Source organism: Gallus gallus, chromosome 2 (assembly GCF_016699485.2).
Source record: "Gallus gallus isolate bGalGal1 chromosome 2, bGalGal1.mat.broiler.GRCg7b, whole genome shotgun sequence".
In the NCBI taxonomy this organism is placed as follows: Eukaryota; Metazoa; Chordata; class Aves; order Galliformes; family Phasianidae; genus Gallus; species Gallus gallus.
In genome coordinates, this window is record NC_052533.1 from 116,359,782 (window position 1) to 116,382,201 (window position 22,420).

Below are 22,420 nucleotides of genomic sequence, written 5' to 3' on the forward strand. Positions count from 1 at the left end.
GCTAAGAGAGGCAGACAGCATAAACACAATCATTGCTTTTAATGCAAAACAAGTTCAAACACTGAACTTCTGAATTTCAAAGGGTCATTAAATCCTTTCTTCGTGAAGGTATCTGAGTATATCTTGGTGTATGGGGAAAGCATAATGCCTTCCATCACATTTGGATTGTACTACCCACAACTCTCAAAAGCTGATGAGAACAAAAATTGCACTGAATCACAGCTAGACTGAATTCTGGGACTGCAGAGGTAAGACACTGCATTGCCCGGCAATTAAGATGTTGGATCTGTTACCTGCTCTGACCTAATTAGCTCCTTACTAAAACTCTTGTCAAGACAAAGCAATTGTTCTTCAAAAAGTGCTAAACCTCATAAGTTAATGCTTAAGCTTCCCCCTAGGCTTTAACTCCATTAACTGGAGGTGTTAATTAGATGGAGCTGGGTAAATCAATCAGGATCACACCTCTAAAGGCTGGACTAGGCAAGGCCTAGCCCTAATATATAGAGTCGATAGATTTATAAGCATGCTTATTAACATAATTGCGAAGCAAAAGTCCCACTAGGCTTGTAAGGATCAGCACCTCTAAGGTGCAACAACACAAATGGATTAAAGGCCTGCTGTAATGAAGAAAAGTGGTGACACTGATGTTGGGCTAAGTGAATACATGTTGGTGAAACTCAATGTGTACTTCTCGTTTTCAATTGCATGCAGGCTACCAACTCCTAACGTTACTTAAACAATAAAGGCCTGGCTGTAATATCTCCAGATGAAATATTTAGCAAGACATTATTCAAAGCGGTTCTGGTTTTCATAGAATCACAAGGTTGGAAAGGACCTACAAGATCATCTAGTCCAACCATCCTCCCATTACCCTTGCTACCACAGGCCGCTAAACCATATCTCATAGCTCCTCATCTAGATGCCTCTTGAATACTGCCAGGGACAGCAACTCCACCACCTCCCTGGGCAGGCCATTCCAGTGCCTGACCACTCTCTGAGAGAAAAAGTTTTTCCTTATGTCTAATCTAAACCTCCTCTGGAACAAATTGTGGTCGTTTCCTTGGGTTCTGTTTGTTGCCTGGGAGAAGAGGCCAAATCCCTCCTCATCACAGCCTCCCTTCAGGAAGTTGTAGAGTGCAATGAGGTCTCCCCTGAGCCTCCGCTTCTCCAGACTAAACAATTTCAGCTCCCTCAGTCTTTCCCCATAAGATTTGTGCTCCAGACTCCTCACCAGTTTCGTTGCCCTTCTCTGGACACATTCCAGGACCTCAATGACTTTCTTGTAGTGAGGGGACTTTTGTCTGGATCACAATTGCACGGGGAGCACAAAGGGCTACATGCAACAGAGCGAGAGGATACACAGAAAGCAGGCACTGGGGTTTAACTGGCAAACCACAACTTGCTTGTACCATGAGAACATGAATTCTCTTACTCCGCATTAAGCATTCTTTAAAACTAATTACCAAGGGGAAAAAAAGGGCCTTCATTACACCTCGGACTTGTAAGCAACATGTGAGTGAGTAGCTCTGGAAAAGGGCAGCACAGCACTGTGCTAGAATAACCTGTATGCTTCAGGTGTAAAGATCCCAGAACAGCAGGGTATTACAGCATCCCTAATGAACAGGCGCTTCATTGATGATTACAAGACAGATTTATTCATTTTATATATCTATTAAAAAAAAAAAAAGAACAGGAAAATGCCAGATTATTTTAAGCACCAGGAGTTCTGCAGCTTTTTGATGCTGAGCAGATTTATTTGAGGTTATCACACAACTGGGAAATCTTGCTGTCCAAAACTTTAAGCAGATTAAAATGCTGGGGTTTTTCTAGAGCTATCTTGCTGGAAACAGTCCTTACATTCATACCCCTCTGAAGATGTTAAACATGTGCCAAGACTCCTATTTTAGGCTCATCTTCCAACCATCTCCCTTATAAGGGCAAAGTTTTCCAAGTTTGAAGCAATCCAAAGCACTGGTTATATATTAAAGATGTCCTGCTACAACCTAATTAAATTATTGAACAATTTTTGAGTACTTTCCCCTAGCTTGTGTAAAATAATGTAAATTAAAATAAATTAAAAAAAAAAAAAAGATTCCAATCTCAGTCTGCCGCAACCAGCGCTACAATCTTTCAGAGCCTGAGCTCAGGAATAAGTGCAGATAGATTAACAAATACGTACTTTAAAAGTTGCTAGCAATTTTCCCCCCTTGTGCAAATAACCCCCAGATTTTATAGAAGTCAATTTTTCAATGGACTACTGGAAAATTATGCCCTGATAGTTGTAAGCTACATTTCAGAAAAAATCGTATACGCAATTTTCCTTCAAATTTGCAGCAGCACTACACACATTAATCAAGACAAAAAAGAAAAAAGAAAAAAAGAAAACCCCCAAAACCATAACCAAGAGAGCATTTCTACAGGATGGACTTCTCTGGGTGATTTAAGGCAAGAGAGCCATTGTATGCAGGCAGCTCCTAAGCCAAATTCTGTATAGCCAACAGCCGAATTCCAGTCTTATCAGAGACTTCAATGCCTTCCTGAAGACAATACACTTAACTTTTTGTACTTCTGAATCTTTCTTGCCTTGGCAAGTCATGGAACTTCAGCTCCAGCCTCATGAATGCCGAGATTAGATTCAGCAGTGCTTGAAAACAGCCAGATTTTCTAACATAGTCTATAATTTCACAATTCTTAAAAAAACACGCCTAGACTAAGACTGAAATGAACAAAATAAAGTAAAACAAGATATAAAGTAACACAAGGAAAAGAAATGCTAAATGATACGGTATTCACCATCTTATTTATTCTCAGATTTCTTATCATTTTAGAAAAAATGTAAAAAGACTAAATATGTACATCTTATTCTATTAGCAGAAGGAACTTATTTGTAATGATAAAATATATAAACTCAAACCTAACACATTTTGGGTGATTTGTTTGGCTTGGTTTTGTTTGTTTAGTATATTGGCCTGCAGTACAGTGAGGAACACCCTCAAGACAAAAATCCTCAAAAACCAACAATTTTCCAACTCTGCCTATAGCTGAATTAACCCACTCCACTCTTATAGCGTCATCCTCTTCAATACAAAGAAATTGTGTTTGTTGCTAAAAAAAATTGCTTTAGTCAGCTGAAAACAAAACAAGCTTTCTGCTATATTTTTAGTTTTGCCATATCTTTAAGGCCACGCTTTTCTTGCAACCATTACAAATCACCTGTTTAATGTAAATGGGAAACCAACATCGCACTCATTAAGGTGAAAAGCACTGTTTTTAATGCAATAACTAAATGACAGTTATGTTAGCAAGCATACTTTTTAAAGATCATATCAAACATGACTTAAACTAAAAGGCCTAAACCTGAAAACAAAAAACCCAACAAATGGAGTGGAATGTAAGAAATTTACCATTTTTAAGACAATTTGGAATATTCATTTTCTGAAACCCTTCTGTCATATTCTAACTGAACCACTTTTCCAGTTCTTAACTGTGGTGAATTCACCCCTTCATCACCTATAGCCTTCTCTCCAAATAAGTAAGTCTACTCAACAATTTAATGTACTGCTTCTTTATGTAAAACATTAATATATATTTTACTGATGAAAAAGAGTTGGGATACTGGGTGGCACTTCCCTGTAGGTGAATGTAAATGAGAACTGTAAATCCGAAGATTGCTCCACTTCATAGTATCCCAACATAGGCACAGAAGGAGGAGACGGAATAAATTCCAGATTCCTTCCCATATTAAAAGTGCGTTTGAACATTAACATTGGAATTATTGTATATCTTCCTTAGACCTCACTATTTATTGCCCTATAAAGCTGCAGAAGATGAAATCTCAAAAGCAGACAAGTGCACATTTCTGGTGTGTTCTCAGTTCTTTGCAGGGCCGCACTCCACCAGAAAGGATAAGCATGTTACAAGGGATTGCAATTGCTCATCACTAATCCTCAGTACATTTTCTTTATATTTGAGTCTTCATGAAATTTGAAATTAACAAGATTTCTCAATAGATCAATCCTGCTAGATAGAACTAAGAGACTATTTCTTGCGAAGAAATGAAGAATGCACAATAGGTATACCATGTCCACACACCATAATTATGATACTTTGTTCAGGCTTGAAAATCTATAGGTTTTGACATCTTTCCATTTATATTTTTGCACCAAAGAAAATGGTTTAGAATGTGGAACTGCCTAATAGCTTCTTTGGAATCAGCGTAGAGAGACAAGAGTATAATCACAATCTCCATCACACAAACCACTATAGTACCTCCATTATTTTCAGCTGCATTGAAATACCTGCACTGTCATTATGCTTGAGGTGCTGATCGTCAATGTGCCTAGATACAGCAGGTCACTATATACTATAGTTTCCAAGTGATGCATGATGTTTAGTAGAGAGACCAGAGGTTGGAAAGGAGGCTAAGTTATGGTTTCATCCTTAACAGCAACCCCTGAGATACTTTGGCAGTGGCTCTGTTTCCATAGATGAATTTTCCTTTGGGCAGCAAAGTAATCTGGGACCTTTCAGAAACATCTAAGGTACAAAACAGGTACTTCACTAAGGAAAAAATGCCAGCATCGCTTCAGTAAAATACTTTTGCTTTTCATTAAACAGTCAAAATGTAATCTGCAAGAAACACAACGATCCTAGTATTCCAATGAAATTAATCGCAAATGCAGAAATCTCTCTCATCTCCAATGCCAATTCCACCCCACCCACACTTCACTGAAAACTTCGAAAGAGCCAAATGGGCGAGAAAATCTCACAGCCTCTTCTCACAGTAAGAACACTCGAGCTTGGCATACATTAAATGCAGTTTATGACAAACATTCCATTATGTAAACTTCCATGAATAATTTCCTTCTATTTAAATTAAAAATTCAAATTGAAATAAGGCTGCATACCACAAGAGATGTTTTATTCAGTATAATGAAATTAATTCATGTTAAATGTCAGCCCATTTAACCAACCAGAACCTCTGTGCCCAATAGATGTTGAATAATAACGTGATCAGACGGTTCTTGTGACAGAAACCAGACGCCAATACTGAACACCCTAACAAACACAGAATAGTCTTATGAAGACAGACTTCAAGTTTTGGAATGAATGTTTTTGCATGGGCGGATGTGATGTAGCAGTACACCAGGAGAGTAAATTCATCTAAAACGCAAAACTACTGACATCTATTACCAGCTATGTTACATACCAAGTTGTTCCTGCAATGCCTTGCCATTCAGGATATAGTATTTTCATACTCCAGCGGTGTAGATCCCAGAGGCTTAAACCCACATTTCCTGATTTCTACAACAAAGAGTGTCATTAACTACTAGCATCATCAGGAATGCAGTACTACAGTAACCATACTTAAAGGAACCTTTCATCTAGTTTGAGAAAAACAAAAGTATGGTGAGACTGGTATGACAAGTTAATCAACTTCTAAGCTATTAACTACTAGCTTCAAACAAGACAGCTCGACTAGTAAGCACAACGCCTTACATGCACAGAACCTGTACTGAACTCAAGTTAGTAAGAACATTAAATGTTCAGTTTAGTCGCCTTATTCTGATTCTTGACTTCAGTTTAGTCTGCTTATTCTAATTCACTACTTTCCTCTCTTTTCATTTCATTCATGTATCAAGTAATGCATAAAGTTTTGCTTCTTGATTTAGCTGCTAAACCACAGTCTCAAAGGGGGTTTTCCTTGCAACACAACTCTATCACTGGATTCTTACAAAGAGTATAGATTCCAAATTTATTTTACTAATATGCTGCTGTTTGAAAGAAATCTGTGCTGTTGGTTAAGAATTATGACTTTCCTAGGTCTTTTTCTGCAAACTGTGCTTGACTGTTGACTTTTATTAAAACAATAATACATTAAAATGTTTTTCTATAATTAGGCTTAGTAAAGTCCTACAGCTCTTGGTAATCTTATGACTTCTAATTCCTTACATTCCAGTATGTAATTTTGCTATGCCACAGTCAGTCTAGCTGCAGCGGAAGCCAAAATCTTTATACGCAGCCCCTCTGACTATGCCTCTTATATTCTCTGTCATCTTAATGTGTTCTTCTAAAACAACACTTCTGCTTACATCATTTTTACCTTCGCTTGTCCTTATGTTTCCTTTTTTGTGAGGTACATACCTCAAGCAATGTGCACAGATGAGGATATAAAAAAATTTCCCTGAGCTTCTCATGTAAAACACAAAAGTTGTAGGGTACTAAAAAAAAACAACACAACAACAACAACAAAAAACCCTCAAAAATACCCTGGTTAAAAAAAAAAAAAAAGACAACAAAAGGTGCTGAAGAATATCAATCCTGCTTCACCTGACTGGATGCAAGGTAAGCTTAGGGATTCCAGATACATTTTCCAGGAACCCACAGCCAACAGGCACGGAACAAATCCCCACTTCCAGCTCCACGCAGACAACCAGCACTTCTCCTCCACTCACTCCTTGCAAATCCCAGCTGGCTGTGGTACTGCCACTGATTTTTTGAAATTCATGTACACCGAGCTTCCAGAGATCACAGGTTAAATATTAGAGATAATCCTCTTGTAGCTATCCAGCTATCTGTAATTTGTTCACATAAACGTTGATTATATTGGCCAGGCTGGTAGAATAAAAACTCTCTCCACTGCTCAACTGTGGAGCCGTGTTACTACAAAAGTAACGAAGGTGGTGTTACTGGAAAAGAACTCTCTTATTTATCTGCCATTCCTTCTGTATTTTGTTTACCAGTGGCTGCAGCCTTTGGGAACAAAAGCTTTTCTGAAGTTTAAAATCGATTAGAAATGTTTTCTCCTCTCCACTCATTTAACTTCACATAAATGTAAAGGAAAAAAATTACACGAAGGATCTTTTATCTGACTTTTCAATCTCAGAAATCCTGGTTCTTTTAAAGTATATTTTTAACTGAAAACTGGAAAGTTCCTCACTGGGACTCTTCTCATCCCGTTACTTTAACAGCTCAACCTCTGAAAAGGAGCTCCAGAAGTCAAGCTAAATTAGTCTCTGAAAGTGCTTACCAGATGAGATTAACACAATTCCAGTCATATCCTGATTAAATACACCGAACAAGTAGCTTTCACTGCAAACTTCTCAACTGTATTTTCCTTTTACAATTTTAATAAACGCCGCCTTTTCTCAGGAATGCGGTGAGGGGAAGAAGGACGAAATTGATGGCAGATACAAGAGACAGAAAACAAAGGACAGAAATTCTGGGAGAATCAGTTGGTTAGTTCCAGTTCACAAAACAAGCTTTTAAAGCAAATATTTCAGTTGCTCTCAAAGACGCGACTTTTAATTAAAACCTAATTAATTTAGAACTAAAGAATTGCAAGCCACACAAACATAAAATGGCAGCCTCTGTCTTGCAAGGTTTACAATATAAATAATGATCTTATAACAATGTGGCCCACCCTGCATGGGTCTTGTACTATTTTCAAGATTACTGTAAGAATCTGCTCAGAATTTCAATAGATTTGGAAAATGCTGCAATTATTTTCACGTGTTTTTCAAGATTATTTGACCAACACGTAAGTACATAATATACATGCACTAGAAAGAATACATCTAATTAGGAAAAGATGCATCACGTGCAAAAGCTATGACTTGAATCACAAAACCTGTGATACATAAACTCCTGTTTTTAGAAGAATGCAATTTCTGGCAAAGAAATGTCCTGAAGTGACTAAAGTTGAATTTGGCCGAGCATGAGTGAGACCACTGAGATGAAATTGTCAGGCATACCCAAAAACATCAGATCGCAGTATCTTTTCAACACAGTCCCAGTGTCAATCAGCAACAAGACGACAGAAATAAAACAAAGACCTATTGAGGTCAATGGGGCATTTCAAATAACCCTGCTATGCACTTTACAATGAGACTTGTCAGTAACTCTTACACTTCAACCTCCTAACTCCTTTCATCATAAAGGATCTTGAAAACTTGTCAAGCAGAAGTGCCTACACCTCTATGGTTTACAGTATACCTTTGATATTCAGCAGAGGAAATCCCCATGGACTATAAGACTGTTTTCGTTTTCTCCCATGAAATTCCGCTCACTTCTGGATGATGTATAAGCTGTTGAAGTCAAATTTTTCTCCTCTCTTTCACTCCTGCAAGATTTTTGGTGGCTTACCATAGTCATAACCAGTGGTTATAAAGCTGAGTTCAGTTCACCACCAAAACAGCAATGGAATTGCCAGAATCACTTCAGTGGGTCAGCAGAAAACTCTTTCCTTCCATGTCCTCTCAATTCACCTTCCAAAGTCAGCATGCAGGTCAGTAGATCCCTTACTGCCAACTATGATGCAATGATCCTCAAAGCACAGGTTCAATACTAATTACGACAGCCAATTTTCCACAAGAGAACCATTTTCTTAAGCACTAAACATGGGAAAAGACTGTATGAGCACGACTACCTGATGATTCAAACACCTTAAACCCTAAAATCAAACTACCCATTCTATCAAAGGCTGATGGCACTGACAGTTTTGTAGTTCAGTCAAATACTCCAAGATACTACAGCTGCAGTACAAAATGACTGCACTATTATTTCCTCTTAATTAAATCCAGGACGGCTCCTGCGCAAGTTATGCAAGAGCACAATTTGGGTTACATACTCAAGACACTGAAACATGGGAAACAGCGGCTTGACAGTCATCGATGCTGCTTTAGGTATTCTACCACATCATGCAAATACATTATGATGGAGTGTTTTAGTTACATAACACCATTCCTTCATTAAGTTTATCTTCTTCACTGTGAAGAAAAACAACATACAAATGTCCTAAAAACATGTAAATGAGCATCAACCAAGTGCAAGCAAGGCAAAGAACATTGTAGCAACTTCCAGATGAAGAGAATATTCTCATTCATTGCCAAAGAAAAACTTCTCATCTTCTGGTACTAAGTTGTTTTTCTCTAGACACTGAATACTTTTTCAGTATTAATAAGAAACAGCAGCTTTGGTCTAAGGAAACTTCAACTCTTTTGCTTTGTTCCCCACCACCCCATTTCAGAATAGAGAAGCTCAAAACAAAGGTTTGCACTAGCAGACACAAATTACAGCACACAAGAGTGGTATACAATCTATGTCCCTACTCTTACTCAAAATCAAGGACTTTCACAGCTTCAGCATATTTTGAACGAAGAACCACTTCTTGATCATTTTATGAGATGCCCCTTGTTCTTGAATGGGTGAAAAAAACCCACAATTGACAATTGCCCCCATGTAATCTCACCCACAACCTTATTAGTCTCTGCCCTTTTCCTTCTGACCGTAGGACAGACAGCTATTTGTTCTTCAGACAGAACAGGTAAATTTTCAGACCCAAAAGAACTGCTGATCATGCTTAGTGAAATAAGGGGAGCTTAGGTTAAAGTGACTCTAGCTCAGGCACTCCCAGAGCTGCAGTTGCTACCAAACCACTGAAGCAATCTCAAAGACCAGTGGTTAATACTGCCTGAAACTTTCTTACTGCTTCTAATAGCATGGAGTTACTCATATCACAGCCTCACATCCAAAGTGTAAGAATTTACACTGAAATCACTGACAGAATTGCTTAACAGCCTAGGTTGGAAGGGATCTCTGGAGGCCATCTGGTCAAACCTCTCTAATCAAGCAGGGTCAGAAAGAAGGCTGCACAGGAACATGCCCAGATGGATCTTGAATGTCTCCAAGTAAATCTCCACAACCTCTCTGTGCAACCTCTCAAGGCAATGAGCAAAGTTTATCTAGTTTTTATTATCAATAATGATCCCAGCCAAACTCTATATTTGGGCATTCCTGCCCTGCTGCTCATCAGAACGTGAAGGATTCATTCAGCGTTGGGACTGTACATGCCTCAAAGCCACTTGAAAGGAACAGACTTTCCACGGCATCCTGACCAATCACAAGACCTTCCTTCAAGCAAATCTTCTTCCCAACTCTATTTATATTCACATAATCTATCTACAGAGTAGAGCTTAGTGACTCTGCATTGTTTCAATGAAGTGTTTGCACCTATAAAAGAAAAACTGCTAACTCCTATCTGCCCTTCTGTGCAAATCTAGAAAGCAAATGGTGACCTGCTCCAGTTCATGGTATGCACGTTAACAAGAACAGCTCAACAATACTGAGAAGCTTAGCAGTCCACCCGCAGAATATCAAAGAAAACTGAGAGATCTTCCCATGTGATACCCATAACATTTCAACGTCTCATCCAGAAGGCCTGAGGAAGTCTTGGCTCCTGCAGAAACACAGCATCAACAAACAAGATGTTGGAGCCCTCCTAGAGCTTTCCAAGATCACTGATTTTGCTTTGGATAGAATTGACCAGTAAGTCCATGAGAAAATATAACTGTTCTGCGAGGCAAACCAGTTCAGTCCTGTGCTTCTTCAATGCATCTTACACAGTAACAGAAGAAAGCAGAGAAGACTTCTCAAAGTAAAGAATCTTTGACAAGCAGCTTTCTTCGAGTGATGCCTAAGCAAAGAGGAAATCTGCTAAGGGGGAAAACCTGCTTTTTTATTACTATAAAGAAGTGAGATACATGAAGAATAAAATTACCTTGGAAAAGGATTTCAGACCTGCATCGGACAGCAAGCATTCTTAGTAGAATAAAATGACATCAACATTAGCATCACAGAAACAGTCACACTTTGATTCACTCAGCAAAGATGAAGGAAGCAGCACGGGCTTCAAGGTATGCAACCCTGCAGCTTTAACAACCTCACAGAAGTGATGTAATTTCAAGACAGGAGGTGTGCCTGCTTAGAGAAACCCTCGTGAAATCTCTTATCCCCCCTGTTCAGCCAGCTCTGCTAAAGCAAATAATGCCGGGCCACACCTGGAAATCTTTGATCTTTCATGCTCCAGGGAGAAGGAGTAACCACCAGCCCAGGAGGATGCATGAAGTGGGTCAGAGCGTTTCTTCATAGCATGAAGTTTCTTTCAGTCAGCAGAGCTCCTGCCTCCTGCAGCTGGCTTTCATAGCCAGCATGTGACAGTCAAATTTCAGCAGGACTATGCTCCTGGGACAGCGCTTCAGAGTTGCACCAACTCTTCATAAACCTTATGAATATTTTTAGACAGGTATCACAAACCCCTCAGAAAGCGTTACAGACTTCCCAGAAAGTCTCCGTTGAGAGCTTAGAAAATATGAAAGGTACAGCGCTAGAGAACAGGTCCTCCAATAGACTGTGGCAAGGGGCATCTGAAAGACCAAGCGCCTCAGCCATAGCTATGGCACCTATGTAGGACTGCCCCAAAGACACCCATGAGACCAGACCTGCTCTCTGTGCTGAGGAGATAAGACATGAGGAGCAGTCCTGGAGCACCCTCCAGCCTCAAGCACCTCAGCAGCCCAGCACTGGCTTGGCACAGCAAGGCAGACAGCTCACAGGACAGCACATCAGGAAAGGGGAGCTGGCAGGGCAAATGGTCCTCTGAAGCATTTTCAGGCCTGAGTACCTACAGACTGTGTTCAAACACAGACCTTGAAACCAAGGAAACAAAACCTGAAATAAAGCCCACTGATTGGTGAGAACTTACCCAGCAAAACAACTCTCTGCCATTAGAGTTTAGAGGAGAGCATGGCTATCTGTGACAGAGACAGCCAGTGCTGCTTCATCTGCTGTCCCTCCACTGGAAGGCAAAGCACACACATACAGTGCTGCTATCACACACACACCTCAGTGCACACCCTGCATGCCAGGCTTCAGTGCCATGCAAACACCATGAAATAATTACGTGAAGAGAAATTGCCTCCAACAAAAATCAAAGCCAAAGGCCACAAGATTCAAGAGATCTGTCGCAGGAACAGCACCACAGTTAGACCAATAAAACCTTTTTATTCATTGCTGCTATCTTTAGGTATTTATAGTCTTCAAATAAGTACATGTAAGAAGCCATGAACCAAAACCTAAAAGCAACTCAAGTTTCATTCAACCACTTTTCAGTCCAAACACAAGAATGAATTTTACCATATTCATGTTTTTTTCAGTTACTGTTTGCAGTTCTGTAACTGTACTTTTACAATAACCAAGCTGATAGATCCATGATAATCAGTAACAAAAGCAAGATTGATTTCTTGCACGGGAGATACACCTATTTAAGAAAGCATATGTTACTGTGTTAAATGCTACGTAAATGCTTTCTTAAACAAAGTGTGTATTTGATCACTGTTCTGAATATTAGAGCCCATGAAAAGCAATATGGCAATATATTTATTATTATTTTAAAATGATTCCACATGTACTTAGAGCAATCACATTTTCCAACACAGCAGATCATATCTGAAAAAAGTGAGAAAATACTACAGCAGTGAAAGATTTATTTAAGATGAAAATCATGACAGTCAGCATTACAATCTTTATAGAACTAACACTTAAAACGTGTATTCATGCTGTAGCCAAAAGAGCAACACTATGAACTAATAAATAAATATTAAAAAGCAGCAGTTTCCAAATGGTGGTCCAAAAGGCCACGGTTGGCATCTGATCCTACTTACAATATTTTCCCTCTATGACTCTATTAGAAGCACATGATGGTCTCGGGGAGAATGAAGGATGAAAGCTGCTCCATTGCTAAGAAAATCTGGAAATTTTTGGATCATTTTAAGTTAAAAAAAAGAAAATACATAAATGGTTAAGTAGAACAGTTCACTTTTTCTTTCATACCTATTTCAATAGCCATTAGAGTTCCTATCGAAACAGTGTCAAACTCAAAACTAGTAATTACTGAACAGTGTTTTCAAACATATCAAAACTATGTTCGCAAATTGGATGTCTTTGGAGATGCATTATTTATAGTCTGAATGGCTCACATTGCTCATACTACTCATTTATATGAGCCTTTTCCACAGCTAAAATACAAATGCACAGAGGGTTTTTCAAAAAATAGCAGCTCATCATCAACTGCTTTTCTAAGCCAAATAAAAGGCGTATTTTGAACATCACCCAGACAATATTTTGTTTAAATATCTCTTTAGGAAACAATATCCTACTAACATTTAAGTTCATAGTTTCAACAACTCACTGGAATTCTATACTAGAGTCACCATTGTTGGTAAACAAAGTGGAAGACCCTTTTATTCCTGAAATGACGACACTGAAGGGAGAATACGAAGTAAGATATTTGTCAGAAATGGGCTGACTTTTATTTACCAAGTGACCCACAAGCACAGATCCCAAGCAGGAAGTTATGCCTTAGCTTGAACCCAGCCCAAACACATAGCTAATTTTTTTCCACTGATGAAATTCAGGAACCACCCAAATCTGTACCACACCATGTATTGTTGTGCTAATCTGGCACACCAGCCTTCCAGGTAAACATAACGCTTGTTGGAATGTGCATGGGCCCATACTGCAAAGTGAGGTGGACCACAACCTGATCAAAAAATCTGAATCGTGCCATGTTCAAGTGTCCACTCATAGAAGTGGTAAAACAAAAATAGCTAAAAAACAGCATGCTACAATAGCTTTTCACACCTAAAACCTATAGATGGCCACTTCCTACTCGGACACCTGTTGGTGGCAATCCCAAATCCTTTCTGTTAATAAGACGTAAGGAGCATGCAGTGGGGCAAAGGGCTGCGCCTTCTGCCAAGCTCTGTGCAAACCTTCAGCCAGGCACAATGCCAGCTGGCATCCCTCTCTAACCAGAGACCCAAAGTTTGCAAGATGACCAAACATTATTAAAAATTGGTCACCTGTCCTTCATCAAGGGCTGCACTGATTGTCTTAGGACTGCTGAGGAGCAAAGATGCCCCGCATGCACTGCCAGCTAAGACAGATATTGTAAGACATCAAGGCAAGCTTGATGATACTTTCAGGGCAATCAGGAGACAAAAGCATGCCATTCCTATCATCTCACCCACTTCCAGCTGGGCTTAAGGGATTTCCAGTCACTATTATTGCTGCTGTTAAACTTCCTATGGCCTCATAATAACCATATCCTGGCAATAATTCATAACTCCAAAATTCATCTGCTAGTTTTCCTAATATCTCCTGACTTTACTTTTTACTCTGTCCACTTGATTAAAAAAACCCAAAACAATGCATATTGCCAAAACATACAAGACTGGCAATAATTGTCTTGGTATGTTTCAAACCGTGTTCTGTCCAGAATAGTCAGGTTTACAACATGCTGTCAAAACTCTTGATTTTCCCTTCTAATTTGGTTGAGTTTTAGGCCAGCCTTTTTTCAGTCCTCATAATCTGATTAGCACCCATGTATTTTTACTACACATGAAATGTTGTGGCTGGGCTGCCAATTGCCCTGTGTAGCCAACATGATCAAGCTGTACTAAAACAGATGCAAAACCCTCGCATGTGCAGGGCCTATCCTGAAACAAAACCACAAAAGAAAAAAAGCCTATTTTTTTTTTCTCTAACAAGTTTCAGAACATGTTTATTTAAGGTTAAAAGATTATTTTCTTTCTGTAATAGTAACTTTTTCAAACTGAGTTAAAATGTTTGCTGTAACAATCTCTGCAGGTTGCCAAATGCTTCCAGGGTACAAAGTCACAAGCTCTGTGGAATGCTGCTCTGTGTACTCTGCCTCTGCCAGCACACCTTCCCCAAGTAACCCGTACAGCTTGAAAGCTCGATGTCTGTCCATGCTTTTAAGCTTTGTTAACAGCGGAGTACACAGATTCCACTTTACCAAGCACACTGTCTTTTCCTGGGTTTCCATAGCAAGTGCAAAGCCAGCTTCTCCCTGCCATACAGCCAAACACATTTAAAAAATACTCCAGGAAGACAAGAAGTTCAAAGGACCTGTGCAGAAATAAAAACAGCAGAAGAGTATTTCCCCACTACATGTTATGGTGAAAGGGTATGTCAGCAATCCCTCTACCTTAGCATTCATCACTTTTGTAAAACATGATAAAGAAGATGATTTTTTCATATGTACCTTCAGAGCAGTATTGCTGTACATTACACTTGCATTAATTTATGCTACTAGTAAGCATGTATATAGTGCTAGCATTATTATTCCATTTGTTACGTAAAAGTAATAAATCTCAGTCCTTGAAACACATGTCCTTGCAATCCAGGACTTCAAATAACATCTGGAAACATTCAGGATCATGTGTAAAAATAGTAATACAATTATTAAAACATAGATGTCCAAAATTACAGGATGAACATTCCTACAAAGCTTAAATCATTCTTCACAACATTGGGAAAAGTCCCAAGGTAGAGAACACAGCCTCCTGGCAAATGAGCCCTCCACCAGGGCAGCACATCAAGTGTGTGACAAAGCCTGGAACATTCACGGGGGCAACTGGCAGAGATTGCTAAATATGCTCAAGATCAATATCTCTGCACAAACAGCAAGACCTAGGGAACTAAGCATGGAATTGGTATCCAGCAAGTCTTATGTTTAATACCGGTGCGGAACCAAATATGCATGTGTCTGCTTTCCTAAATGAAAAAGACGATGATATTCACTGATGTATGGTTTGTGTTAAAGTGTTGTGAAGTTCAATGAAGGAGTACATACATACGAAGGTACAGCCTGAAAGTTTCCGAACAAACTAACCGTTGCTTCCCCCGTTTTCAAGAATCTTGCCATGAAGGAGAAAAATACAATATTATACTAACACACACACACACACACAAAAAAAGAAAGCATTTCTCTAGTGCTTCTGTTAGGTCCAAGAGGACGTACCTTCAAAATGAAATTCTTTTGAGAGAAAAAAAATAAACACAATCAGTAAGCAAAAAAAACCCCACCACAAACTCTCACACAGAACAAGGTGGCACGAGGGAGATTATCAGAGACTGGACAATTGGAACATCCTCTTTAGTAAGATGGCACAATTTCCTGCATTTTTTTTTTCCTGTGAAACCTCAGTACAAAACACAAAACGTGCTTCTGACCTCTCCAAACAGCTAATGCCATAAAGCAAAACTGACGTAGTGACACATCATTATCAGATTTTGCTTTCTGGTTTATCTTAGAACAACTGATGTGACTTTTTGGGTAACAGTACCGTGAAGGAAGAACTACATAAACAAATTTTAGGAATAATCCTCCTTGAAGCCTTTCAGAATACAAAAATTACTGAAGTCAGGCCTAAAAAGCTCGTATTTACAGATTGAAGGTGCCCTTGGAATATGTTCCTTCTTTTAGCTCCCTCACTGATCTCAACAGGAATGAAATATCTTGATTGGCTGATACAGCTTTTCATTTATGTTTTTGTTTGTGTTGTTTCCCCTAGGCAATACAGAACTTCAACATCATAAATACATCTCAAAATTTATTTCATAAAAAAACCTATAAAAACAACAAATCAAGTAGGCAGATATCTACATTAGCAGATCAGCTTAAAACAACAACATTCAGAAATACAACCACGCTCACAATTTGTAATTGAAGAAAATACTCTTTCTACTTCACTCACAAGAACACGGTTCTGAAGTACTTCTGACTGTAAGCAGCAGATACTACCCACCCCATCAGTTCAGATATACACCTGGTGTGGTTGAGGTCTTTCAGCGTTGGTGACTTCTGCCCAAGAATTCAAATGAACAGGTTGGATCTATCAGATATACAAAAATGCAGAACTATCGCTTAAACTGAAGACAAGTAAATTTGTATTGATTTTTATAAGGAGGTATTGGCTTTTTACCCTGCAAAGAAATGAAATGTTTTAATCATCAAGGGAAGGTAGATATTTCTCAAATTTGCACGTACACAAACCCAGCAAAGGGAAAGAAAGAAGATGGAGTAAAACCTGTTCCAACAAGCTGAACATGAGAAATCTGACTCTTGTACTCCAGAGGAGCCAAACTAAAAAAGATACAATGAAAAGCAGCTTAAGAACAAGGAGGAACAGAAACCATACAAAGTATCACGGTACTGAGGAAACCCATTAAAACACATTTTTTGTAGTTTTAAAAGGTGGAAAAGAAAAAAAAAGGATTTTTTTTCTTCATTTTTCCTTTGAACACACATGCACAAGCCCTTCACAAGTGCCCTTGGATCTTAAATTAAACATACCTTCCCTATAGGTCATGAAATTGGCAGAATCAGACAAAAATATTTGGCTAAGTCAAGATAATTAAACCAAGCCTCCATACTTCAGCAGAAAACATTAAAATGGATGTAAATAAATGGACTTACAAGTGCTAATCATTTACCATGAGGATTTAAACTACTATACGTAAGGTTTCGTGAAGTTACAGAGTGCCAAGGGGTGACAGCACAACAACAACAGGAAGTAATTTCAAAGAAAACTAAATGCATAGAAAAGAACTTGTACAGCTCTTGTTTTGTGTCTAGCCCATCCAAAGCTGGCTTTGCAATCAAAGTTCTGTTGTACCATTTGTAGACTGACAAGTAATTATTCGTGCACAACTTTTAGGAGCAAACACGGACATAATATACTGCTAAGTAAGGCAAATTAAAACCAGCTGAAGCCTGCACAGATACTCTCCAAAGCATTCATGATGTGGAAAGCTTTTCACAAGAATTCCAGCTAATTTACAACAGCAGAGGAATCATCCCCAGACAGTTGGACAGATTTTCCTCTGCTAATGGTTATATTGCATTCCTAGTGACAAAAGTTGTTGATGTTAATCTTGAATCATAGAAATGGCATCAGAATAAAAACGGCCTTGCTTACACTTCCAACATTTTTTCCTTTCTGAGAACACTTGGATTAACCAAGAACTTCGTTTGGCACATGACAATTGAAGAAACGAGTCTTCTACCTTGTCTCATTTAAGGTTGATGTTTTTATTTTCACTGCTATAGGCCAGTGATAGCTCATCACTGTCTTTGAAATTCTCCACCCATTTTTACTTCCCAGTTATGTAGGAAACGTCTCAACTACAGGCCTGCTCTTTCAGGACTCGTTTTCTCTGAGGGCTGCCCTTTAATGGGACACGCTAGCACATGTGGCCAACGGCTGGATTCGTATCTGAAAACCGATCAGCATCTACATCACCACTGAATGGAATAATTGAAATTACACCGTCGTCATTCATCGATAGGCCCACAATCAACTCCAAGCATCACTAACATGGTTTACAAGAACAAGAACTGGGCTTTAAAACCTCAGTTGTTTTCCGACCAGAGTTGTCACTGCTGTAAGACGTGACTTGGAAAGCTTATGAGGTGCAACTGAGTACTTACTCAGCTGGAAGTAATAGAGCGATACTTTCACAAGAGCATTTAAAAACTAAGCGTGCAGATGATATAACACCAGCAGACAGAAAATGGACACAAAAACAAAGCAAAGAGGGGAGTAATAAACTGCATTTATGTAAAAAGTAAAATCATTACTTTGAAGTTTTCTTTTTTTTCCTAAATACCTCTTTTGCCCAGTAATAACAATGCATATTTTAGTACCATCCATTTGTGCATTATGCTTGGGAGACAACTGAACGCTCATTTAATTTGTAGAACAGCACTGAATGCAGAAGCTCAATCTTTCTATTTCTGCCATATTTTATAGCAATTGGTTTATTTACTGAGTTATTTAAGTCCTGAGACCTGCAACTTGTTCCATTAACTGTATCCTGAGATACACGGGAAGCACACAATTACCAGAATTATACTTAATTGCATAGATGTTGTCTATACTAAAATAGGTGAATTTCCATGCTTAAGTGACCGTTTTCACACTTGATATGGGAGATTTGGGCCAAGAAACCTTAGAATCTGCTTGCACATGAAAAATAAGAGTATAACTTATTTTAGGATTTCCTAGCTATTATGGATATAAACTGTGCAACAGAGATTTAAGTCCTATCTCGGGATTTCAATATTTGAATATATGTTCCTAAAGGCTGGCTATCAGAATATGTATCATTCTATTTACAGTCAAACAATAAAAATTATTACTTTTACAACTGAACTCACAAGTCGTAACAGTGTATTTGCCAAACATTTGTCACCAAAGATACTTGTTTATTCTACTCAAGTTACAATTCAATTTCTCATTTTATTCCCTTCCACATCCATGTATTTGTTTTCACCCATGTCCATGATTAAGTCATATCCAATTCTGTATTGGTAAAGGGACGTGAGATAATAACTTTCGTAAAACTAAAAATCAGAATGATATTAAGACATACATACACAGAGTTACCAACTTTGTAACGCTGATACAAATTAGGTCCTATTTTTTTTTGATGATATCAGTTTATCTAAGGGAAAACAGAGAAGGTGCGCACTCCACTTGGTTTCTTAAATGCACAAAAATGAGAAGTGTCAGAAATAAATTCAAAGTGGCACTCATCTGAAAGCTGAAGAAGAATATTTTTGAGTAAGAGGAGCGCTAATATTTCAAAGCATGATTTGAAAGCTCTTAAGGGGGAAGCCGAGAGATGGGAGGACAGAATTACAGTGTCTATATTACAAATAAACACAGAATCTAATAAAGCACAGTAGTGCAAAACCAAGTCTATATGTGGGTGGGACATTATGAAAAAGGAAATACATAAATTATTCCACAATTACATTTATTGTTTTAAAAATAGCCATGAAAATTTGGTTCCGTTGCGCTGAGCAGACTGTGCTGCATTCCCACACCATCTTATTGCTGTGACCACTGGTCTTTTTTCCTATAATTCCCTTTTCTCCAAAATCAAGTCTCATCCAGAAGACGACCGTGAACTGGTTAGGCTAAGTTTCCATTGCTTCCATTTCATTCTCCACATTTTCCCACCACAACAGAGCAGGGAGAAGGGGTCACCTGTGCAGCCACAGAACGCTCAGCTTCAGATGAGCAGCAAGTACATTTTCTTTAAAATAACATCTAAAATACACTAACCAATCAAAATCAGTTTATTAGCAAGAACTAACAGTTGTAGAAACCCTGTTAGAAAAGATTCAAGATGAACCTTTAAGTGAGCAGTGGAGCATGGCTCCAAGATAACCCATCTAACCGTCCTAGTGCTCACTACAGATGTTTAAATCCCTGACTTGAATCAGACAAGCTGGCAATTTTACAACCCAAGTCCCTGTCAACACAGGAAAATGCCGTAACACCGGCTATTCATTATTTCCAAACCTCTTTCATCCACACAGTCTGCAAAACACTTCTGAAACTTTAATCTCATCCTCATATATAACGAGAATGTATCAGATATCTCACTATTTTGGGGAAAGGAAAGTAAAAAATCTGCTTTAGCTCTACTCTGCTTAACTTCTGACACAGGCTAAAGCCTTAAATCATTTGTCTTACCATTCACACCCATTTCCTCAAATACACTTTACGAAAAGGGGTTGACAGCTGGTGTGAATGCATCCCAGGAGCTCTGAGACCACTAAGGACCTCTATCTCCTCAGGAGATGCTTCCCAGATGTATCAGGAAACGAAATGGCTCAAGGGCCAAAGAGAGAACTTAAGCTTCAATATCGCCTTAGTTATTTGTCAAGGATTTAGAGACTGCCATAAAAAGTGTATCATCAGAGTCTAGCTAACTCTTTACAATAATTGAAGTTATACATTTGATTATGGATAACAGGATTCTGTCTGCTCCTTAAAGCAGCATCACAGAAGTTTCTTAAGGGCCATCATAAGGCAGTGAAATGAAAAACATAGCATTAAGCTCTTCAGGTGGTCAAAAGCTTCTTCTTTTCCTTCCTTTTTCTAAAGCCTGAAGAATGGTCAGACCTTTTCAGGCCATCTTCTAGCCAAGCCTTTACTTTCTACACACCAATTTAGATTACATTTTGTGGTAAAACTTTAATCTACTAAAATATAAACATAAAACAGAGACTGTTGTGCATAAATGTTTTATGCACTAATGTGCATAAAACAGAGACTATTAAGCTTCATCCACAAAAAGAAAAAAAAAAGTGAAGCTGCCAATATAAAGCACACATGAAAAATTAAGCCAATAAAAAAATATAATGAAAGACGTCTGACACAAGTGTCAGTCTATGCTTGCTTGTTTTGTCAGCTGTCAAATCGTGGTAATATGCAATGGCAAAAGGCACGCTGACAGCAACACTCATAGTATTTTAAAGAACAATCACAAAACACATGCAGCTGTATGAAAAATATCTGCACTGCTACCAAACTGACTCAACAGGACTGGTGGTCCTTAAAAAACAACATTAATGCTCAATACTTCTGACTCTCAAACGAAATTCTTTGCAGGACTGATACCAAATCGTTTCTTCCCTACACAAACCTTTTTGAGAAAGGAACTCTGTGCAATCCCATATGAGGTCATTTATATAGCTATTGTAAGTAAATACTGTTTCCAGGCAGCAAATGATGTAAGGTTGAGAAGTGCCATCTATTATATACTTACATATATATATATATATATATTTTTTTTAAATATATGTAATAGGAAAAAAAGTCTTCCTAGTGGTTTTGTGCAAGATTATACCTCCCATTCCCCACAGCAAAAAAATAATTGTTTCTGTGTTTTACCAGTTCAAAAAACACAATGTTTTCCTCTATGCAAAACACGGGTTTCAGATATGCTTTCTATCTATGCATATGAAGTTGCAAAAACTGAAATAAAACCTCAGGATGTGGGCTCCATTATGGTCCTCCTACAATCCCCCCAAACCAACAACAAGGAGTTAGAAGGAAAAATGAAAACACGATATTCACACAGTTTTTGAATTTAACACATTTCCTGATGAAATAATAGAGCAGTAATATCATGGGACAGAAAAGAAAATTGACTAAGATGATGCTGCATGCTTTAAGATTTTATATAGCATTAGAGCCATCATCTCCTGGAAACCAAGGGAGCAGTAGTAATAAGAGTTACTCATAAAGACTGCAGCCTAGTTTCCTGTTAACTATATAATTGTGCTGCAAAAGAAAACCAAACCCACATTACTTTTAAATAACCACTCCTTAAAAAGTATACCTGAATTGTTTTCTTTGCTGCAGTCAGGAAGCTAAATCAGGCTTGCATTCATTCACAAAGTGGGCCCACTGTGCCATGTCAATTTTAGCACTGAGGAAGATGAATGAAGCAAGTTTTCACTGCAAAGCAAGTTTATTGATGGTTAGATTATATTTTGCTGTTGTTGTTTTGGGTGCATGTGTTTGTGTGCATTTTCTTCTTCTCCTTTTGTAAAGTAATTTCTACTTTAGTATTTAGGAAGTTAAGATTTGGCCTCTCTAATACCGACTGCAGTGAGAAAGGCCAGGTGTGAAGTGACTGAAGCTGCAAGCACTGGCTGGCAGAGATGCTGTAGCACGCACTGGACATGATGGCTCAGAGCTGACCAGCTCCCTGAAACACTCCTGAGAGCTCCTAGGGGACAGGCTTCTCCAGTGAAACCTTGTTATAGAAAATAAGTAAGTTATCAGGTGTCATTTTGCAAGATATGCTAAAGCAAAGCCATCCAACTACTGCAATCAGGAATCAAATAAGGCCAGGTTAAAGCTTATTCGCAGCCATGCTGGAGATTCTCTGGGGCATTTAAGATGTCATG

General features: G+C 38.5%; 1 protein-coding gene across 12 annotated transcripts in view; it reads right to left on the reverse strand.

Moving 5' to 3' along the window:
* The window catches only part of NCOA2 (nuclear receptor coactivator 2), a 192,466-nt gene that overhangs the window by 145,553 nt on the left and 24,493 nt on the right, over nt 1–22,420 (reverse strand). For 2 of the 12 annotated variants that reach the window (XM_046928529.1, XM_046928512.1), the window contains exon 3: nt 5,210–5,304. The exons of 9 other annotated variants lie outside the window; for them this stretch is intronic. The gene's annotated coding sequence lies outside the window, so the exon portion shown is untranslated. Of the gene's footprint in view, nt 1–5,209; nt 5,305–11,542; nt 19,701–22,420 lie in introns of all 12 variants that reach the window. One more of the 12 variants, XM_046928517.1, reaches the window with a different exon arrangement.